This window comes from Balaenoptera physalus, assembly GCF_965194825.1.
Source record: "Balaenoptera physalus genome assembly, chromosome: 13".
Classification (NCBI taxonomy): domain Eukaryota; kingdom Metazoa; phylum Chordata; class Mammalia; order Artiodactyla; family Balaenopteridae; genus Balaenoptera; species Balaenoptera physalus.
Window position 1 is genome coordinate 72,650,975 of NC_138892.1, and position 22,116 is coordinate 72,673,090.

The following is a 22,116-nucleotide window of genomic DNA, read 5'->3' on the forward strand; positions in this document are numbered from 1 at the left end:
GGCCAATATTTGAGAAATGGACAAAATTTTTATGACTTGCACTGTTTTATACATTGAAACAACACTTAAAATCAGGCAGGTCTATGCTTTACTTTATGAGATAACACCTTAAGTCAAGGTTTCTTTACCTTTATTTTAAGTCCATGGACCCTCTTTGGAATCTAATGAAAGCTGCATGCCCCCATAATTATATAGTTACCTCAACAAATTTTATTGAACAGCTACTAAGTAACAGTCTCTCGTTCAGGCTCTGGAGTTCTTAGCAGTAGACAAAAAACAAAACAAAACAAAACATGCCTTCAAGGAACTTTAGATCCAGTAGGGAATAGACAGAAGATAAATAGCAAAGTACATTATGTAGTCCATTAGAAGGTGCTAGTGTTCTGGGGAGAAACAGTAGGTAAGGGGGGCAGGGAGTGCCTGGGGTAGAGAGATGCTGCAATTAAGGAGGTGGTCAGACACGTGCTCACCAAGAAAATGCTATTTGAGTAAAGCCATGAAGTTCGTGAGTGAGTGGACCACAGAAAGGTCTTCATTTCATAATGCACATAACAGCATACAACACACAGTGTTTTTCAGAAAATTTCAAGGTTTTCATGTTAAGAACCATAATGTCAAATGATCAGCTCAAGCATTTGAAGGCAGCATTTAACCAGGTCCTAAGAGAAAGAGACTCAGAACAGGTAAACTGAAGACCAGCAGGAATGCCTGGAGAGGTGAAAGTAGCAGGAGAAGAAGAACACAAGTGGAAGCATGTGTATGCTGTTGACAAGGGTCACCTACCTCCCAGGTGCCTGGCTCTGCTATAGCCCAGAAGAGGAGAAGGCATATGATGCAAATGAAGATGAGATGCCAAATCCTAGAACACCTTAATAGCTGTTACACCTAACACGCAAAACAAGCTGAGACAATGGATCCAGTAAAATCGATAAGAGGAATGGCAAGGGCTTGCACGGACTCCTGACTCAGAGGTAAGGGGTGAAGTTTCCAGGTCCCCCACCCCATACTCAGTGGTCTCTTAACACCCTATGACATGGAATCATCCATATTGATCCAGAAAGAAGAGACAGGGGAATTAAATTGTTACATAGTAAAATGTGAATTGAGCTAAGTCAGGAATTCTGACCTCTTGTCCCATCTTTACTATTAGATATACTGCTCTAAGAAACAAACGTAAATTCTCTTCACCAATAAAATTGGGATGATCTCCATAACCATAAAAGATCTATAATTCTATGCTTCATGGAACAGAAATTCTCTTGACTTTCTCTTTCTTTTGTTCTTTAATCCCAATGAAAGCACTATCACTTGGTCAGCTCTTCATTAAAACCATCTGAGCCTGTAATTTTATTGTGTCCCTGCTTAGGAAGAGTTCCACCACACCCCAGAAAATAACTGACTCATTAATCTTGGCATTAATGTTTAATACAATAAACTTTGAAGAGGGTAACAAAACATAATGTTATGAATATGTCAATAGATGAAGTATAACCTGGCACACTTTAGCTGACAAATTCGAAGGCACAATACTGGGTAAGTAACTTAATCTTCAGAACATCAGTTTACCCATCAGTTAGGAGTAAGGCATTCAGTTCCCAAATGCTTTCATGGGAACTGAATGCCTCAATGTCTGGCACATAGCGAGCACCCAAAGACCCCAGCTCTCATCCAAAACCCTATGAGTGATCATTCAGGTCCAATCATAGCCAACTGCAAACCGTTGCCTGGGACTTCCCTGGTGGTACAGTGGCTAAGTCTCCACGCTCCCAATGCAGGGGGCCCGGGTTCGATCCCTGGTCAGGGAACTAGATCCCATATGACGCAATTAAGAGTTTGCATAGTGCAACTAAAGATCCTGTGTGCTACAACTAAAAAGAGATCCCACATGCAGCAACTAAAAGACCCCGCATACAGCAACTAAAGAAAGATCCTGCGTGCCACATCTAAAAGATTCCACGTGCCGCAACTAAAGATCCCGCATGCCGCAACGAAGATCGAAGATCCTGTGTGCCGCAACTAAGACCCGGCGCAGCCAAATAAATAAATAAATATTCAGAAAATAAAAAACCCCACAACTTTGCCTAGCAGGCCTCATGGCAGGGGTAGGGGTGTGGGGACTGTCCTCACCACATCAAAATTAGTAGTTTTCTGGGGAGAGTTGCAATGAAGGACTCAGTCCTCCTCCCAGACCAGCCATGTGTATATAAAAATCTGCATCCCGAGCCCTGGAACCTCCTCGGAGGCCTTATTGGAGGGCCTTGGCTGAGGCACTTTTCTCCACTTTGACTCAGTACCTTTCCGATCATAGCCCTTCACCCTCTCCTTGCCCTGGGGACCCACAGGTCCATAAAGAGGCAGGAGTCTTATCTGGGCTGCTCAACAGCGAGATGATTCCCCTACCACTGCACCCACTGACCTTCACCCAGTGCCATTCCATAGGAAAAAAATGGAACACTGGGGGCAGACAGCTCTTCTTGCCTCTTGCTTGTACTGTGGCAGTAAATGAATAAAGGTTTGATTCTTACTTTGACTCATTGTCCGAATTGACTACCTCTACATCTAATTGCTCAATAGCTCCCAGAGTCAATATTATTTTATTTTTACCATTTACTTTAACAACAAAAAAGTGTTCTGATTTGGAACTTATGGAATACAAAAAATATATATTTTTAAAAATAAACAGAGCACCACACATGTACTATATTCTATAACTTGAGGGTGAGCCTCTAGAGAGGAAGAGGTTATTCATCTTTCTTTCTCCTGTGTGACTGGTTAAATTAAACACAAACTCGGGGGTGGGGGGAGTGGGGGGAGAGAGAGAGAACAAGGCAAACGTTGTATGGATGTTTTATGGCCAGGTCTAGAAGTAGTATTACTCCCACTTAAATTCCTTTGGCTACACCTTGGTCATATTGCCCACCTGTATGCAAGGGAAGTGGTGAAATGTAGGCTTCGAGTGCACCCACAAGGAAAACAATGTGAAAATGCACACTACTGCCGCAGCCATAATTAGGTTCCAGGCAGAGTATGAAGGAAGATGGACCCTCTGGGTAAAAAGATGCTTTTCTCGATAGTATTTTGTTTTCCTTCCAAATTATGGTTATAGTGGGCCAAAATACTCAAATATAAAGTGTCAAGACCGAAACATTATGGATCAACTTTCTTAACTCAAGCCCAACTTTTTTCTGAACCTCGTGGTGTAGTCCATTACCTCCTCATTCCATTCTCTTAACCTTTGGGCACTACAGAACTGATGACCAATGTATTACGTATTTCCTTGCCATAGTCTAGGACACAAGATCCAAGTCAGCTTCTGACATCAGCTTCTCTCTGGCTATTTAGTTATACTTTCAAACATTTATTCAAAACAAAGTTTACTGAGTGCCAGATCCTTGTTCTAAACACTAAGGATTCTGTTATGGGCTGAATTGCTTCCCCTTCTAAATCGTATGTTGAAACCCTGAACCACAGTACCTCAGAATGTGAATGTATTTGGAGATAAGGTGTTTAAAGAGATAACAGAGGTTAAATAAGGTCATTAGTGCGGGCCCTTATTCAATATGGCTGGCGTCCTAAGAAGAGGAGGTCAGGACACAAAGACACACACAGAAGAAAGACCACAAGAAGACACAGAAGGAGGATGGTCGTTTACGAGCCAAGAGGAGAGACCCTCAGAAAAATGTAATCCTGCCAATACCTTGACTTTGGACTTCTGGCCCCCAGAACTGTGAGAAGGTACATTTCTGCTGTAAGCCACCTAGTCTGTGGTACCTTGTTATGGCAATCCTAGCAAACTAATACAGATTTCACCTAGGAAAAAACAGATAAAAATCCTGTGCATTCTTGGAGCTTGGCTTCGTGGCTCTCCTTTATTACTCCTCCTCCACTCAGCAACACCACCCCCAACTACTCCTGTCCCTTAGGATCTGCATTTGTAGCCTTTCTGGAAAGTACCCACCCTGGTTTATCCTTCCTTTGAGAGCAGAGTCAGACAGGTCTCTAGGTCAAACTGACACAGAAGAGCCTCTAAAATTTTCCCAGTCAATGTTGTAGGTTATATTAGCAGCTAACAACAGCATCTAAAAATGTGCTGACATATATGGAATTCCTAATGAAATTTTTGGAAGGCATTATACAGCTTTAAAATATTCATTTAAAGAAAAAAAAATCCATTTTCTGCAAAAACAGCATATACCTACAGCTAATTTTTAAATATCATGTCAAGGTCACTTCCAGACTGGTAAACTCCTGAAGCATTACTGTACGTCTTATCGAGCAGTAAACTTGTCTCTCCTCAAGGCAAGTTCAGGTTTGTCACTTAGCAGCTTTAACACCTCACCTAACATTAAACTAATTTCTCTTAAGCATTTGCACCATCTAAGATTCAGATTATCCAGGACATTGCCAAGGCTACAACTGATTAGCAAAGAAGTTATACTCCCACTGTTAAGAGTACCATGCTTCAACTTCTAGTGCATCCCACTAGATTATTTCTTCTCCTTGATCTCTACTTTAAAAATAAAATATCTACAAAAAAATACCATTCGGAATAAATCTGATCTGAGCTTTGAGACTACCCAGCTTTCTTCTCCTTGCCATTCCCCCCTCTAACCTTGACTGAACTCCTACTTAATCATGGAAATGCAGGTCAGAGGTCACATCCTCCAGGAACTTTCCTCAGTCTTCTCCCAGCTTCTTTGCACCATTTCCAGTAGAACTAGGGCATGATTTCACCCTCTCCCAGTTTCCATAACAGCATTGAGGACGCAGCGCTATAATTCTATGCTGGCCCCGACTCCTGCAAGACACAGGCTGTATCTGGGTATACAAAGCAGCCTCTGTAAATGTATGCTGAATAAAGCAGCATTTATTTTCACCCATCAGAATAGTATTATTATTCCTAGATACCTGCTTAAGGTTTAAGAAATATTTCTACAGTTACTTTAAGGTTTATTCACTTTTTAGTCAAATATTTGAATTTGCCATAAAAGGGTAGAAATTAAATTAAAATGCATAAGGAGCAGTGGATGAGAGATATTTGACCATAGTTCAAACTTTATATGTGATACATGTTTGCTGGAAATGAGCTGTAGTTAATGATAAAAGTAAATTCATTTAATATTATTTTACTTCAGCATATACAACCAAATCATCTGAGAGTGCGTCCTTGTTGAGGAATGACTTCCTACTTCGAATCCTTATTACTGAGATAGCACAATGCTCCATACAGAGGGTGTGTCAGTTCTTTCAAACCTACTACAATATCAGATTTTTGTATTGTAAGCCTTTATCTAGCCCTTTAAAAATATGTTGAAACAAATGTGCCTGGATGCAAGACAAACATCAGAAGTGAGTGTCACATCTGTGACTACAGCAGATTTATGCTGTGGAATGAACTCTTTTACCTTTAACATTTTCAAAATCAGAGAGCAGGTCTGCTCTGAAATAATATTCCTGTTCTTCCGCTTTTGACATGTTTTAATTCTCTTAGAACACATTTCTGTTCTGTGTCCCATCTACTTCATCCTACCCTCCTCTGATGAAGCGGAAAGCTATCAACTGAAGTACAAATCAAATGAAGCAGTGAGAGAGCAAAACAGTATAGATTCATTTAACAACACAAAAGGAAATTAGGCTTTTGCTTTAATTATTCCTACAATTCAGACAAAATAAAGATTGTTCTTCTAAAACTGACTTAATCCTTTCAACAGCTTCCTTATGCCAGAGGAGCAAACTGAATTGTGGGAAGATAAGGTAGTTACTTCTAAAACTCACCCCTATCAAAAGTTTCAAGGTGGGGAATGAATCCTTCTTCACAGCATGTCAGCCCTTCAGGAGCTGACTTGCCCAAGTCCTTTCCTATCTGAGCTGGGAAGGTGGTGCTCTGTGGGAAGTTGATAGAAATAATGTGGTGTTCCCCTTCATCATTTCTTCAGGGAAGTTGAGGATGGGATTTAGAAGGGTCTTGGGGGCAAGGAGATGAACTCTGCAAACTGGGAAACAGGCTAATATGCAGCATTATCTTCTTGGCAGCCCACGCTAAGAATGTCTAGGATGGCTGGGGCCTGTGTGTATCATTAAAGAGAAGCAAACGAAAAAAACAGCAAGAGAAAAGGGGACCCTGGGGTAGGCCTGGGAAAATGGTCTTTGTTTTACAGAATAGTTTTCCTTCAGGCTGTCAGAAGTACTTGCTAAACTAATCAAGCTTACCTGTATCTTCCTTGACTACTGCACATATAAATGTTTTCTTTTAATTAGAATGGGCTAGGGAAAATTTGGCATGCCAACTGATTGGGTCTCCAAAATTCTGCTATCTTCCTCTTCATGTTAAAAAATGACAGTACCTATTTGGTACTTTCATCCAGTTTTGAGATTGCCACCATAGTAAGGGGTAGAAGTCTTAGAGCAGAACCCAGTACAACCTGACAATATGGGGCTCCCAGCTCAAAAGTGTTCAGAATCTCAAGATGGTGACAGCAAAGCACTGAAATGAGTGCAGGGACCTTTGAGGTAGGGCCTGTGTGACTGCACAGGTGCATGCCCAGGGCACCAGCGCAGCCGGAGCGGCTTGCTCATCTCTGCATAAACTTTAAACAAAGACAGAATATGATTTGTTGAATTGCTCTGATTTGGGTCAATGACCTCGACTTTGGGAGCCACTTGAGCTTAAGCTGAAAGCCAAGGCACAGCTCTGAGAAATACTCTGCCTCATCTGCTACTTAAACTAGCTTCAAAACAGCAGATTTTGCCCAGGTAAATGAGAAAGGAAAATGCAAGGATCATTCATGGCAAAGGGAAGAAACTGAAATTCGCCTATTTGTTTGTGGAAGGAGAGGATGTTGGGGAGTTAATTTCCTCATGAGATAAAGATGGATTTCCATTTGAGTCAGGCTCCTCCATGCAAAGCATTTACCATGAATATTAGTAAGGCTGGTGACTCCTTTTTATGAATAATAAAAGGACATCAATTTAAACTTAACATGTTGACTCAATGACTTTTTTAAAATTTCATGCTTGATGATTCCATATTTCCTAAAGAAAAAAAGAAATGATAAATATCTGGTTCTGTGCTCTGAGATGAATTATAAATGGGCAGATAAGATTAGCAGACCCAGAGCTTCCCTGGTGGCGCAGTGGTTGAGAATCTGCCTGCCAGTGCAGGGGACACGGGTTCGAGCCCTGGGCTGGGAAGATCCCACATGCCGCAGAGCAACTAGGCCCGTGAGCCACAACTACTGAGCCTGCACGTCTGGAGCCTGTGCTCCGCAACAAGAGAGGTCGCGATAGTGAGAGGCCCGCGCACCATGATGAAGAGTGGCTCCCACTTGCTGCAACTAGAGAAAGCCCTCGCACAGAAACGAAGACCCAACACAGCCATAAATAAATAAATAAATAAATAAAAAAAAAAAAAAAAAAAAAGATTAGCAGACCCAGAATAATTACTCAATTATTGTCTACTATTTAAAAATCCAATGCAAGGCACAACATAAATTTAAAGTTCTGAATATGCAGGTTTGTGATCTAGCAAAACGCATTTTTTAAAATTAAAAAAAGAAAAGATGAAAGAAAAATATACTCAAAGTTTTTCCTGGTTTCAAATCTCAAAAATTTGAAGCTAAAATATACTTCAGAAATTATTTCTACCTTATATTCAAGTCAAACACTGATAAAATCTTCTGAAATCCTACCCATCTTTTTAAGGTCCATATGGAGTCATTTGTGAGTCCTTCACACTCCATCTTTTACTTTTTTCTGTAAAAACTCTCATCCTCAGCACTTTCTATATTATTACTGGCACTGATTATATAGTAACTTGCATCACGGTTGTTTGTATTTCTTCTTATTTCCTCCTTTAGGAAATCTCTATGACAGTATCAAGAACTCCTTTTTAATTTCTCATTATTTCTCCAGTATTGTCCAGAACAATACTTTGCATATACTAGATGCTTAATAATTATTAGTTGTACCTAATTAATCTGGCCCATGGAAATGGATCTCACTTATTAGTACCAGAGATAAAATTTTTATTCGAAATAACTGAATTTGTTTTGCTGATAAATTTGACAATCTAGAAGACATGGATAAATTCCTAGAAACATAACATACTAAGACTAATCATGAAGAAACAGAAAATCTGAGACTGATTACCAGTAAAGAGATTGAATCAGTAACCAAAAATCTCCCAATAAACAAATGTAATTTCAATGTGGGCACTGCATTCCCTTATGAATTCTTACTGAAACGAAGAAAGGTAGTATTGTTATACCTAGACCAATGGGGGATGCCTGTTGTTTATGGCCCTCCTGAGCCTGCCCTGAAATATATGTTGAGTCCATGAATTTTCTTTGTCTCCACTGCTAAACCCCTAATCCAAACCACTGCCATCTGGCATCTGAGCTACTGCACTGGCCGACCAACTGGTCTCCCTAGCTCCATCTTGATTCTTCAAATCTACCTACAACTTTGCAGCCAGAATAATTTTCTTAAAATGTGAATTTGATCTTTTTACTTCACTACTTAAATACTTAAAGGGTTCTTATTTTTCTTAGGATTAAAAGAAACTCTGATTTATAAATAAGGTGACCATATAATTTAGCATCAAATTTGGGCACTTTGGATAGTAGAGGCATTATTAATCATTTTGCCAGATCAACAGGGCTTTCCAGGGCAGCCCAGATGTATGGTCACCCTGCTTGAGAGATATTGCATGAAGTAGCCCCCTCAAAATGCTCCAGCCCTCACTAAGAGCCATTATTCTACCCAGTTTTCTTTCAATTCCTATAATACACTGTGTTTTTTTCCCACCTCAGAGCTTTTGTGCATACCCATCTGTCTGTTTAAAAAACTCTGTCTCCAAATCTTTGCCTAACACTTATTCATGTTTCAAGTTATGCTATAAATAACACTCCTCAAAGATTTCCTTGATTCTTCAAATAAAAACCACCTTCACCTTACCATCATTATTTCCTCAGATGGCAGCTCAAAATTTCTTTTATATATTGCTACAATTTGTAATCTGTAACTTCTGCCTCTATCTTTTTACCATAATTATAGTTCCTTAGGTGCAGTATAACTAGTACCTAGCATAGGAGCTGGCTTATAGGAGAAACTAAGTAAATATTTAATGAATGAATGAGAAAATGAATATTTTAAAAAAGAGAATTATAGAATAAATACTGTCACAGAAAGCATTGGTTTGATTTCAGACAACTATTTTTATATAAAACACATCAAAAATAACATGGGAATGTCAATCTTTCTATATTTAAAGGGCATAGGTACTCTACTTGGAATGATATAAAATAAATACACACAGTAGGAAAAAATCCACCAACCTAAACAAGAACCTTCTTGTAGAAATACTAGTTCACCAAAACAAACAAAAACAAAAAACAAAACAGAACAAAAAGCAAGCAAAACACTAAAAATAGGTGGTAGAAAAACACCATTGCATTGATACCATAATAAATCTACATGACAGCAATATTTTGGTCTGAACAACACAAATGCTTAAATATCTATTAAGGAGTTTATGCTCCCATAATAACTGTGTAATCTAGTTACAGCCCACAGAGATTTTGGAACATATACTGGTTTAAGGCAAGATCCAATTAATATAAGATAGGGCTTCTCTCACCATTAGGAGGACTGACACAGTGCCCAGTAAAGGTTTATTCTATTCCAGTGTACAGCAGTATACAAGAAAATAGAAAAAGTGCAAATAAACTTTTCTTTAAAGAAAACGTAAAGACTTAAGGCATATATACTGATTTTAGGAGTCACATACAAATTAAAAAAAAAAAGATTAATAAAAAGTGAGGCCCTGACAGAAAAATGATTAATGTAATTCTTATGGATTTTTGGTCTCATGAAAAACCATAATCCTGAAACTATATTTTCATTTTGATTTTGGCTGAAATAAATGGCTTTTACTCTGCCTACATTGATCTTCCAACAACTCATCAAATTCAATTGCATTTTCACACATTCAGGCTTCTGTGTCTACTCCCTAAACCATCCAGTTATCAAATCAGTGGAAAGAATCTACAGGTGGCCTTCTTTGTGTATTTCTTTTGATTTTGGTAGGGTTGCAGTTTCAGGATAATAGTTTTTTTATTAAGATTATCTCTCTCTGTTTAAATGATTAGCACTTCTCATGCTAATGGTATTACACAAGCACGTCAGAGAAGATTCTTCAACAATGCAGGAATGACTAGAGAAAACAGATCTACCCAGGCTTTCTGTTGATATAAGTACCATAGACAGACAGAAAGAAAAATAATAGACAAATACAAAAGACATAACAACCTTCCTTATACTCTACAACAGATTTTCTCCTAAAATGAACCAAAGCAATAGAATCTGAAGTTAACTTCTAAGAACAATCCCAGGACTGGGCTGGCTTCTGAATAATTTAAATAAGAATAAATCCCAATCTGGAATCCAAAAAGCTTTCTACACACTGTGATTTTTTCCCCCTCAAGAACCAAAGGGCTACTGACAATTCTTTCAATAAAGTGACTGTAAAGTACCCTTATGTGAAAACTCTGGCAGTTGGGACTACTGACAATGACATTGTACATGTTTGCTAAGGGAATAAACCATTGCTGTTGTTGTTTTTTTAATTACGAATTGTTTGTACTACCTGACATTGTGTAAACATAACTTATCTATAAAACGTACAATGTTTTAGAGATTATGTTTGAATAACAGCTTGGCACAGAGAGAAGAACTATACATAATTAGCAGAAATAGATTTCAATGTTTCAGAATGAAAATTAGTTAACTAATTTTGGGACTTTAGTTTCTTCTTAAAAAAAGGGTTAGAAATCTTAAAATGATTTAAGCAGTTCTGGGACTTCAAACCTTTAGCAAAATTCACTGTACCAATCAATACCAGGAACTACACAAAGAACATGATAAGCCTTCCATTTTGAGCACTCTGTAAGTTCACATTTCTACTTGGTTTTCCGAATTCCCAAGAATACTCCTCCAAAAAAAAAAAAAGTAATTTTAAGTGCGTTTTTTACACTCTGGTTTCATTTTCCAACAACTGTATACAAATAAAATATTATAACATATTTCTTACACATATTTAAAATTTTAAAAACATCCACCAATTGCTGGAAATGAGTAATAGATACAAAGTATGATGCTTCTATTGCATTTTTAAGAATGTTGTAAGATTTTAAGTATATTTTAATACTTCCCCTCAAAAAGATACCAATACTAATGTGAAACAATATTGTTTCCTGAACACTTTCAACAGATAACTTGCTACTAATAACTTGCTTGTTGATAAAATGATGTCTAATTTTAGGATGTTTTTCATCTGTATCCAAATGACCTTGGAGAAGCCTAACAAAGTGACTGCTGATTTTTTTTTTAGCTCATTTCCACTCAAAATAAACCACTACTTCTTATGGTTCATTAACTCAGACACTCATTTGTATCCCTGGAGCTCTTTCCAAAATAAGGATAAAAAATTATCCTTATAATAAATCAAAGTGCTGACACATTACTTTCAGACTTGGCAAAGAGAGAGGAAACACACACATGTGCATGCAGACACTAATAAATAAACTTAGGGAAATTCACAGGGTTTACACACCTTCTTAACCGCCTGTAATTTAAGCTGCACACTCCTAAACATCTAGAGTATGAAAAATGAAGGTGAAGAATTCATTATCTTGTACATGTAAACCTTCTGAAAAAATTTTTTTCCAGCAACATAAAGAATAAGAAAAAATATTTGTAAAAATTAATAATGTTCACTTCCTTTTTGTAATATGGCCTCTTTTCCAGAGAATAAACAATAAGCATCTTACTATCAGATTCTTTTTAAGGAGGAAAATGAACTACAGAGCATGTTTCCTACAGATCCAAGGCTCAAGCTTTTATTAAACAACAACAAAAATCATATATCCTTCTTAGTTTTTTACACTACAAAGCCAGCTCCAGGTCAAGAATTAATCCGAATATGATGAAAGATGATAAACAAACACGTTAGGCTGTGATCATTCTGAAAGGTCAAATTTCATCAGCTGCTACTGGTCAAGTAAGTGACAAAGATCAAAAAGCTAAATCCCTAAAAAGATGCAAACAAATATTTCTGACATATTCAGTACAAATCTCTTAGAAAAAAAGTAATGGCATATATATTGGAACAGACATTTCTTTAGTGAAAAAATTTCATGTGGAAAGGCATTAGGAATATTAAACTTTGGGAATCATATTTTCAAAGCAGAAAACTCTCTCCAAGTTATTCCTGGAATTGAATTAAAACATTTCTCTTGAACCAAATAGTCAAGTCTTTATTGTAAAGCTTATACTTAAAGACCTTTATTTTAGTAGGCCAGACACCGCTAGTACATTATGAATTGGGGGATTTAACAGTTGGATCTTGGGAACAGAGAAAATTGTGGACACCAGTTTAATGCGTACAAAGCTTAAAACCAACAAAAAACAGGAAATTCAGAGCTAAGTATAAAACTATCTGTAACCTGCTCCACTAAGTGTATATAAACAAACTTTATATACTACAAAGAAAAGACATAATGATCATTGTATTTCCTTGATTTTTTGTTAAGCAGTAAGCTTGGTTAATATCGTAATTACCTTGAACTTTATTTCCTGGTTTAAAGAATTGTTGGAACTATCAACTGCACAGGTCTCCATTACATGTTAGTTCATGGTTAATAGTTCTCCAAATAAACTTGGACGTAATAAAGTTGATTGTGATAAAATTGAACCTTATCAAGTTTAAATCGTTGTTATTCACTGGCATTCTTTAATTGCACCAATATATTTATTATGTATTACTGTTAGCAGAGCGTTTGGCACACAATAAGGACTCTATAAATGTGAGGGCCATTGTTAACCTTTATAATCATTATCATTATCATTACTAGATAGGTATAAATAGACATTTTGTAAATAATTTAAATTATGTGTTGAGATATATTTTATGAGTTTTCTCTGTATCAGACTTATAAGTATAAATTATAGTTAGATAATTTATTTGACAGCTCATGTTTCCACCTTATAAAATATTTAGGTATGTAAAATATCACTAGAGTATTCAGCATTTTTTACTTTTATATAAAAATCACTTTTCAATTGTTCACTTAACAACCCTCAACTAACCATTTCTTTCAGCTCTAAGATTCTATAGTATTACCATCTGTATGTCCGGCAACCTACTTTTATCTTAGGGCTGACATAGTATGCCTCAATGACCTAATTCTGAATCAGTAGGCTCTGACAGTCCCAGAGTTCTAATTTGGACTCAAAGAAAAATTATACCTCTCTAGGAGGAGATATGCATTGTAAAGTTCTGTATTATAAAAAGAAATCTCCTGTAGGTGAAAGCTTGGGTAAGCAGAAAAACAAAGACTTTTCTTTGATCATTCTTATCTGTTAGAAAGGATTATGCCTCTGAGAAAACAACACCCACACATTCAGCAAGCTGAAAGGGTTTGCAACACAGTGTATCTTGGCCAAAAGTATTTATTTAGGGATCATATTAATCTTTGTGACACTGTAACAAAGAATCTAAGACTGGCTCTACAAAAAGAGTAACATTAATAATTGACCATGCCAAGATGATCAAATGTGATAACGTCAAAGGAAACACAATTATTACTTCTTCCTCTAAAATAGAGGAAGAAGGGTAATATAGGAAGAGTATAATTGTTTTGTGATAGATATGTTTAAAAGAAACAGGAAAGCTTTTTTCATCCATTTAGTATATATTTATTGGATGCCTCACATATGTTAAGCATAGGGATTTAATAGCAACGTTAGATTGGCTTTACCCTTATAATCTTGTATGTATTAATCCATTCATCAAACAACTGCATTGCAGGTAGTGTGAAAGGTGTTAAAGGTGCAGGAAAAGGTAGGATTTCTGCATTCACCATAATGCCAACAGGTGTTTCACAAAAAAGGATATTGAAATGGCCAAAAACATATAAACTTGTTTAACTTCATAAGACATCAAGGAATTGTACATATACCAGTTCACTAGATGGATTAAATTTAAAAAGACACAGGATACCAAGTCCTTGCAAGAATGTGGAGTAATTGGAGCTCTGACACTGCTGGTAAGAATGTAAATTGTTACAACAATTTTAACAAATCTATTCGGCAGTAGTAACTAAAGCTGAACACATATATATCCTCTGACTCTGTGATGTATTATACAAATGTACTCCTGGTGTGTGTGTGTGTGTGTGTGTGTGTGTATGTGTGTGTGTGTGTGTCCATCCTCTGACTCTGTAACATACAAATGTACAGGATGGGGGGGGCATGTGTGTCAGAAATGCAGGCATATGTTCACCAAAAGATGCACACAAAAATACTCAGAGTAAGTTACTGTAATAACATGGAGTTAGCAATTCCACTAATGATACAACTGATAACTAAATTGTGCTTTAGTGAAATGTTAAACAGCCATGAGAATGAACAAATGACAGATGCAATGTCAGTGAATTTCATTAACATAATGTTAAATAAAAAGAAGCTATACTCTAAAGAATACCTATTGTGTGATTCTATTTAAACACAATTCAAAAATAGGCAAACTAGGAGGAAGGCAATGGTGGAAGAGAGGAATACAAGAGACTCCTGGTGTGCTTGGAATGATCTGTGTCTTGATCAGGAAGCTGGCTACATGGATGACTTCACTTTCTGATCTTTCATTGCACTAGACACATCATTTGTGACTCTTCTGTGACAAATTTACTTAAAACTTGTAAATTGCACTGAGCGCCCCCATTTTTGATTGAAGAGGAACATACTGTAGGCACGTGAAGACAAGGGGAAACATTACGATAAGTATGATGAATAGAGTAACGGGGTTGTCACTACCTTCTGGCAGTTTTCTATTGTGTTTGCCACAGGCCCTCATTACCTCATATATGGACACCTGTGGTACTCACCTACTCTTTCTGATCCCTTAACTTTTCAATCTATTTACACATCCCAGTGAAACCTATTTTTTGATTAATCTTTTAATCATTGCTTTACCCATGTCATCCCCCTGCTTGAAAATGATTGCTTACTTCTCATTGCCTGTACTGTAAAATCTAACTCCTTAGCCAAACATACAATGCCTTCTATTAATTTCACCAAAATCTGAATTCAAATGACTTCTTATACATTATCTACCTTGAATCACCTATATAACTCAATAATAGCAGTATCAAATTATGGTTAAGGACACAGACCCAAGAACTCTTACTCTGTGACCTTGGTAAATTACTTGATCGAGATCTCTGTGCCTCAGTTTTCTTGTCTGCAAAATGAGGACACTACTAGTACCTATAACACCAACTCATAGAGTTTTTGTGGGGATGAAATGAGTTAATACCTATAGAGCATCTGAACAGTATTTGACACACAGTAATCAATAGGTATTGATTATTATTTTTTCATTATGTTAATCAGCCAAAATGGCTGCCAAACAAGACATAGTCAATCCTGCCTTGTCACTTGGCTCATGGCATTCTTCCTAAATATGGAAAGCCCTTGCTCCATACTCTCTTCCCTCCCAATCTCTCATTTTTCCTTTAAACTACCATTTCATTCTTAAAGCTTCTGGCCACCATAATAAAAGGGAGGACTTTTTAGAAGTCCCTCTGTGCTAGTCATTCATCATGTGTTCTTTTGCTTTTGTTTTTTAATATACACTGTCTTCGCGTCTTGATTATAAGGTATTTGAAGTAAGTACAATCACTAACTGGTCTTTTTACCTCCAGCAACAAAAGCCTATTGAAATTCAAGTGTGTTTAATTACTTAGTAAATCATGTGTATAGTAAATTTCACTGTGAAAACTGATTATCTTTTTTTAATCAGCTTTATTGAATTATAATTGAAAACAAAATTGTAAGACAAAGTGCACACTGTGATGATTTGATATTTGTATACATTGTAAAATGATTCCCACCATCTACTTAGTTAACACATCCATCACCTTATTTATTTATTTATTTAGAACACTTAAGTTCTAGTCTCTTAGCAAATTTCAATTATCTAATACAGTGTTTTCAACTGTAATCATCATGTTCTATGTTAGATCCTCATACTTCATTCACCTCAGCGATGAAAGTTTATATCCTTTTGGCAACCTTTCCCTATTATCTCCACCCCCAAAATCAATATACAAAATCAGTTGCATTTCTATAAATAATGAACTACCAGAAAGAGAAATTAAGGAAACAATTCCACTTACAGTTACATTAAAAATGATAAAATACCTAGGAATAAATTTAACTGAATAGGTGAAAGACAAATTATAAAAACATTGATGAAAGAAATAGAAGACCCAAATAAATGGAAAGATATTTTGTGCTTATGGCTTGGAAGAATTACTATTGTTAAAATGTCCATACTACCCAAAGCTATCTACAGATTTAATGCAATTCCTATCAAAATTCCAAAGGCGTTTTTCACAGAAAGAGAAAAATCAATTTTAAAATTTGTATGGAGCCATAAAAGACCTCTGAATAGCTAAAGAAATATTGAAAACAGAAGGACAAAGCTAGAGGCATCACACGTTCTGATTACAAACTATATTACAAAGCTACAGTAATCAAAACAGTATGGCATTAGCATAAAAACAGACACATAGATCAATGGAACAGAGTAGAGAGCCCAGAAATAAAGCCACATGTATATGGTCAATTAATTTATGACAAAAAAGCCAAGAATATTAAATAGGGAACGGACAGCCTCTTCAATATGGTGTTAAGAAAAACAGATAGCCACAAGCAAAAGAATGAAACTGCACCCCTATCATACACCACTCAGAAAAATCAACTCAAAATGAATTAGATTTGAAAGTAAGCCCTGAAACCACAAAACTCCTAGGATAAAACAACAAAAACAACAACAACAAAAAATAGGGGGTAAGCTTCTTGACATCAGTATTGAGAATCATTTTTTGGATTTGACACTAAAAGCAAAGGCAACAAAAGCAAAAATAAACAGGTGGAACTACATCAAACTAAAAAGCTTCTGCACAGCAAAGGAAACCATCAACAAAATGAAAAGGCAACCTATAGAATGGAAAAAATATTTAAAATCATATATATGAAAAAGACTAATATCCAAAATATATAACTTACATAACTCAATAGCAAAAAAAAACCCCAAACCATCTGATTAAAAAAATAGAGGAAGTGAATAGAAAACAGGTACATGAAAAAGTGCTCAACATCACTAACCATCAGGGCAATGCAAATCAAACCCACAGTGAAATATGACATCACACATATTAGAATGACTATCACCATAAAGGTAAGAGATGTTGGTAAGGATGTGGAAAAAAAAGAATCTCTGTGTACTGTTGGTAGGAATGTAAATTGATGTAGCTACTATGGAAAACAATATAGAAGTTTCTGAAAAAATAAAAATAGAACTACCATATGATCCAGCAATCCCACTACTGGATATACATCCAAAAAAACTGAAAATAGGATACTGAGGAGTGAACATCTGTACCCACATGTTCACTTCAGCATTACTCACAACAGCCAAGACATGGAAACAATCTAAGTGTCCATCAACAGATGACTGGATAAAGAACATATAATACACACACACACACACACACACACACACACACACACAGGAATATTATCCAGCTACAAAAAAGAAAAAAAATGTGCCATTTGTGACAACATGGATGAACCTTGAGGGCATTATGCTAAGTGAAATAGGCCAAAGACAAATACTGCATGGTATCTCTTACTTATGGAATATTTTTAAAAAAAGTCAAACTCATAGAAACAGAGTAGAAAACAGATTATCTTTTATATGACTAACAAATTTTTGTTAACTAATGATTTCTTTTCTAAATATGATTTCATAAAGAAAATTTATTTTATTTTACTTCATTATGACAGATTATGTAAGTATAATATTGAATTACCTAATTTTACCCAAAAAAATCCCTTTAAAATTTAATTTAAAATTATATATATTTTCCAACTATACAGTGCTAAATTTTATCCTAATCTATATCATGAACTATAATCATTTCCCTATAAAGTGAGCAGAATAGTCAATTGCTCATTTAAATTGCTCATTTAATCTCATGAGTTGGAGATTTATTCCTACATATTTTATAGCAAGATAGAATTATATAAAATATTGTAAACATAATGAATAATGTCTTTTCTTTGGGGCACTTTTTATTTGAAGATAATAATGAATCACCTGTGAGATGCTGATTATTAAAGGAGTGATAAGCTTCATAAGAACACTATTAACTGCTTAAGAAAGAGGAGGGAAGCTGATTAAAGGAACTGTCCATACGGCCATTGGACTGTGATGTGGCCACAGTAATTCATAGGTTAAGAGGATCAAATCCACCCAACACATGCCAGCTGCCCTTTGCTCTTCTGTGATGCTTTCTCAAGGCAGTAGGAAAAACAAAATTTTAGGAAAAAAATGGAGAAATATGTATAAAATTCTGTAAAAGCACCAGAATCTACAAGCAGTACAACAGTGCATATTCTACAAAAGCACAACTTTATAAAAGTTGCCTTAAATGTTCCGAACAACAAGCTTAGTGAGTTCTTCCTCAGAACAGCTCACAGCTGGGGCTACTGTTAGTTATTCCAAGCAGCTCTCATCAGGAGAACTTCAAAGAGTCTCCACAGCCACTCCCCAGTGCTCTAGGAAGATCCGAAGTCTGTCTTTTCACCAAACCATTTACAAGGTTTGGAAACATTGATAACACCTTTCATCTTTTCAGTTCCTCTGTGGTTAATCGTGTTTTTGTTCGATTCCATGTTCAGTCCAGTACCATTTTCTGCAAATCTGCTTTGTAGGCAAGCATGCGAATTTAGTAAGCTTTACCAGTGTTCTTCAAGTTCAATGACAAAAAATCTGAAGGCAAACATACACATCTTCAGATCCAATTCAAGCATTTACATAAACAGAATTTGAAACATTGTGTTTCAGACGAGTTCTTTCCTATTTACAGGCTAGACAAAACAGTCTAGAAAAATAAAATTGCTTCAGTCCATTTACACTAGATCTTAGGGATTTTAAAACTTAAGAAACAGTGAATCTTTCAACTTCTGATTGACCTTGTGATAAAGATGCAAAGAGAAGGAACAGGGTGTAACAGGGATAGCCTTCAGGGGCTGCCCACCTGGCGCCTGAAAAAATCCGTAGATCTAGACCATAATGCCAAAAATTTTGAGCTTGAGGTCTATCCATTCATTTATTCCATAATTCAAAGATAAATAACATAGAACCTTTGGTTTGCCAGACACAATGCTGAGAGCAGGAAGGGCGCTAGAACTATTAAGTCCAATAAAATTCTAAACCACTTTTAAAAAATCCATACATTTGTTAGGGAAGAACACTGCATAATAAATAAACAGCAAAGCTTATGAAGAGTGCTACGAAAGTGAGAGGTATAAAAATCTACTGGCAATGGAGAGAAGAAAATAATTCCCCTTAGTGAATTGTGAAGGGCTTCAAGGAGTGGAGGATTCTTGAGGATACTCAGAAATTTGCCAGAGAAAGAAGAGATGTGGAGTGGGGGGAAGGCCAGAATACCAGGTAAAAGGGAAAGAAGGAATAAAGGCAGAGAGACCTGAAAAAAGGGGAGGAGTTTCATGTGACTACAGTAGAGAGTCTAAGAAAGAAAACTGAAAAAAAAGTAAAGATCTTGAAGGTCCATTTTTGCTTCACTGATAAATTAGGATTTTATCCTATTGACAAGAGAATGATAATGAAGGGCCTGCAGCAAAGGAGTAAAAAAATAACAACTCTGCCAGTAGTAAGCAAGTTGAGCTGATGTGGTAGAGACTGGGTGTGGGTAAAGTTTACTCAAGAAGCTACTGTGCTGGTTCAGGTGAAAATGATAAACACTTGAGAATCATGATGGCATTATCTCTGGGTTAATTTCAGATGTCCTGAGTAGGGCAAACTTTTATCATTCAAATATCTATTGGTATAAGTGAATTTTAACAACATACTTTCCTAAAGACAAATGCTGCAAAGAAATAAGAACATGACAAGGAAGATGCCAGATTGCTAGGATTACTGGTGGAAAAAAAAGAGGGCAAAATACAGTAAGATATGGCACACTTTGAAATTTTACCTAAAATCAATTCTGGATCTCATTTTAACATAAATCCCAGCGATGTTATAGGGAGGTCCTGGTTCAAGATGTCAACAAAGGAAGATCCTGAACTCACATCCCCCCACAGAATCTATAGCTGTATATGGAACAATTTCCTCTGAACAAAACCTAAAAACTGGTGAAGTGACCACCTTACATAAGGATAATGAAAGGGAAACCACATCGAAGCAGGTAGGAGAGGCTGAGACACAATGTCACCCTAAACCCCACACCCAAATCAAAACCCAGAGCTTCTCCCTGTGGAGTGAAGTGTTCATACCTCACATCAGGCAAGCCAACTATTAAGACCAGCACCTGAAAGATGAGGCCCCAAAAATCTGGCTTTGAAGACCAACAAGGCTTATACCCATGAGAACTGCAGGGCTGTGGCAAACTGAGAAAAGGCTCTTAAAGGGCTCACGTGCAGACTAACCCACCCCAGGGCCCAGTGTAGAAACAGACCTTTAAAGATGCCTAGACTTCTTTTCCCTTCTTTTTTAAAAACATTTTTAATTGAAGTGTAGTTGATCCACAATATTTCAGGCATACAGCAAAGTGACTCAGTTATACATACATGTATATGTATAATATATATATAATGTATATATGTATAATACACACACATATAATTACTTTTTCAGATTCTTTTCCATTATAGGTTATTACAAGACACTGAATATAGTTCCCTGTGCTATACAGTAGGTTCTTGTTGTTTATTTCATAATATAGTAGTCTGTATAAGTTAATCCCAGATTCCCAATTTATCCTGCCCCCTCTTTCCCCTTTGGTAACCATAAGTTTGTTTTCTTTGTCTGTGAGTCTATTTCTGTTTCGTAAATAAGTTCATTTGTATCATTTTTTAAGATTCCACATATAAGTGATGTCATAGGATATTTGTCTTTCTCTGCCTGACCTTCTTCACTTTGTATGATAACTTCTAGGTCCATCCATGTTGCTGCAAATGGCATTATTTCATCCTTTTTTTGGCCAAGTAATATTCCATTGTTTGTCTATATGTGTGTGTGTGTGTGTATATATACATGTATATATATATACCACATCTTTATTCATTCATCTGTCGATGGACATCATTTAGGTTGCTTCCATGTCTTGGCTACCATAAACAGTGCTGCTATGAACATTGGGGTGCATGTATCTTTTTGAATTAGAGCTTTTGTCTTTTCCAGATATATGCCCTCTAGTGGGATTGCAGGATCATATGGTAGCTCTATTTTAGTTTTTTAAGGAACCTCCATGCTGTTTTCCATAGTGGCTGTACCAATTTACATTCCCACCAACAGTGTAGGAGGGTTCCATTTCTTCACACCTTCTCCAGCATTTATTATTTGTAGACTTTTTAATGATGGCCATTCTGACCAGCGCGAGGTGGTACTTCATTATAGTTTTGATTTGCATTTCCCTAATAATTAGTGATGTTAAGCATCTTTTCATGTGCCTGTTGGCCATCTGTGTGTCTCCTTTGGAGAACTGTCTATTTAGGTCTACTGGCCATTTTTTAATTGGGTTTTTGTTTTTTTGATATTGAGCTATATATTAAGCTCTTGTCAGTCACATCATTTGCAAATATTTTCTCCCATTCCATTGTTTGTCTTTTCATTTTGTTTATGGTTTCCTTTGTTGTACAAAAAGATGCCCAGCCTTTACTTAAAAGAGACTAATTTGCTCATTTTAAAATGTTGATCTGAGTGGCAGAGACCTGCTGGGATATTATCCAGGGACAGAGGTTGTGGGTGCCATCTTTCTGCTCTCCTTCTGCCTCACTAAAGCCGGCAGTTGCCATCTTTTTTTCTTTTCTTTTCGAGCAGGTGCCATCTTTATACTGAAGACAGCGGGAGCCATCTTTTTTTTTCTTTTTTTCAGAGGGTGCCATTTTTGTACTGTCCTTCTGAAACACTCCAGGGTGCCAGTAACTCTTGAAGGAAAGCTTCTGCACATGTTTGGTGCCCTA

The 22,116-nt window shown here is 36.5% G+C and overlaps 1 protein-coding gene and 1 long non-coding RNA gene across 2 annotated transcripts in view; one reads left to right on the forward strand and one right to left on the reverse strand.

The window, feature by feature from the left end:
* Positions 1-22,116, reverse strand: part of PDZRN4 (PDZ domain containing ring finger 4) — a 387,356-nt gene that overhangs the window by 346,586 nt on the left and 18,654 nt on the right. The gene's annotated exons all lie outside the window — the stretch shown is intronic.
* The window catches only part of LOC309641933, an 870,732-nt gene continuing 850,619 nt past the window's right edge, over positions 2,004-22,116 (forward strand). The window contains exon 1 of the long non-coding RNA XR_014252870.1: positions 2,004-7,277. This is a non-coding gene — a long non-coding RNA (uncharacterized lncRNA). The remainder of the gene's footprint in view (positions 7,278-22,116) is intronic.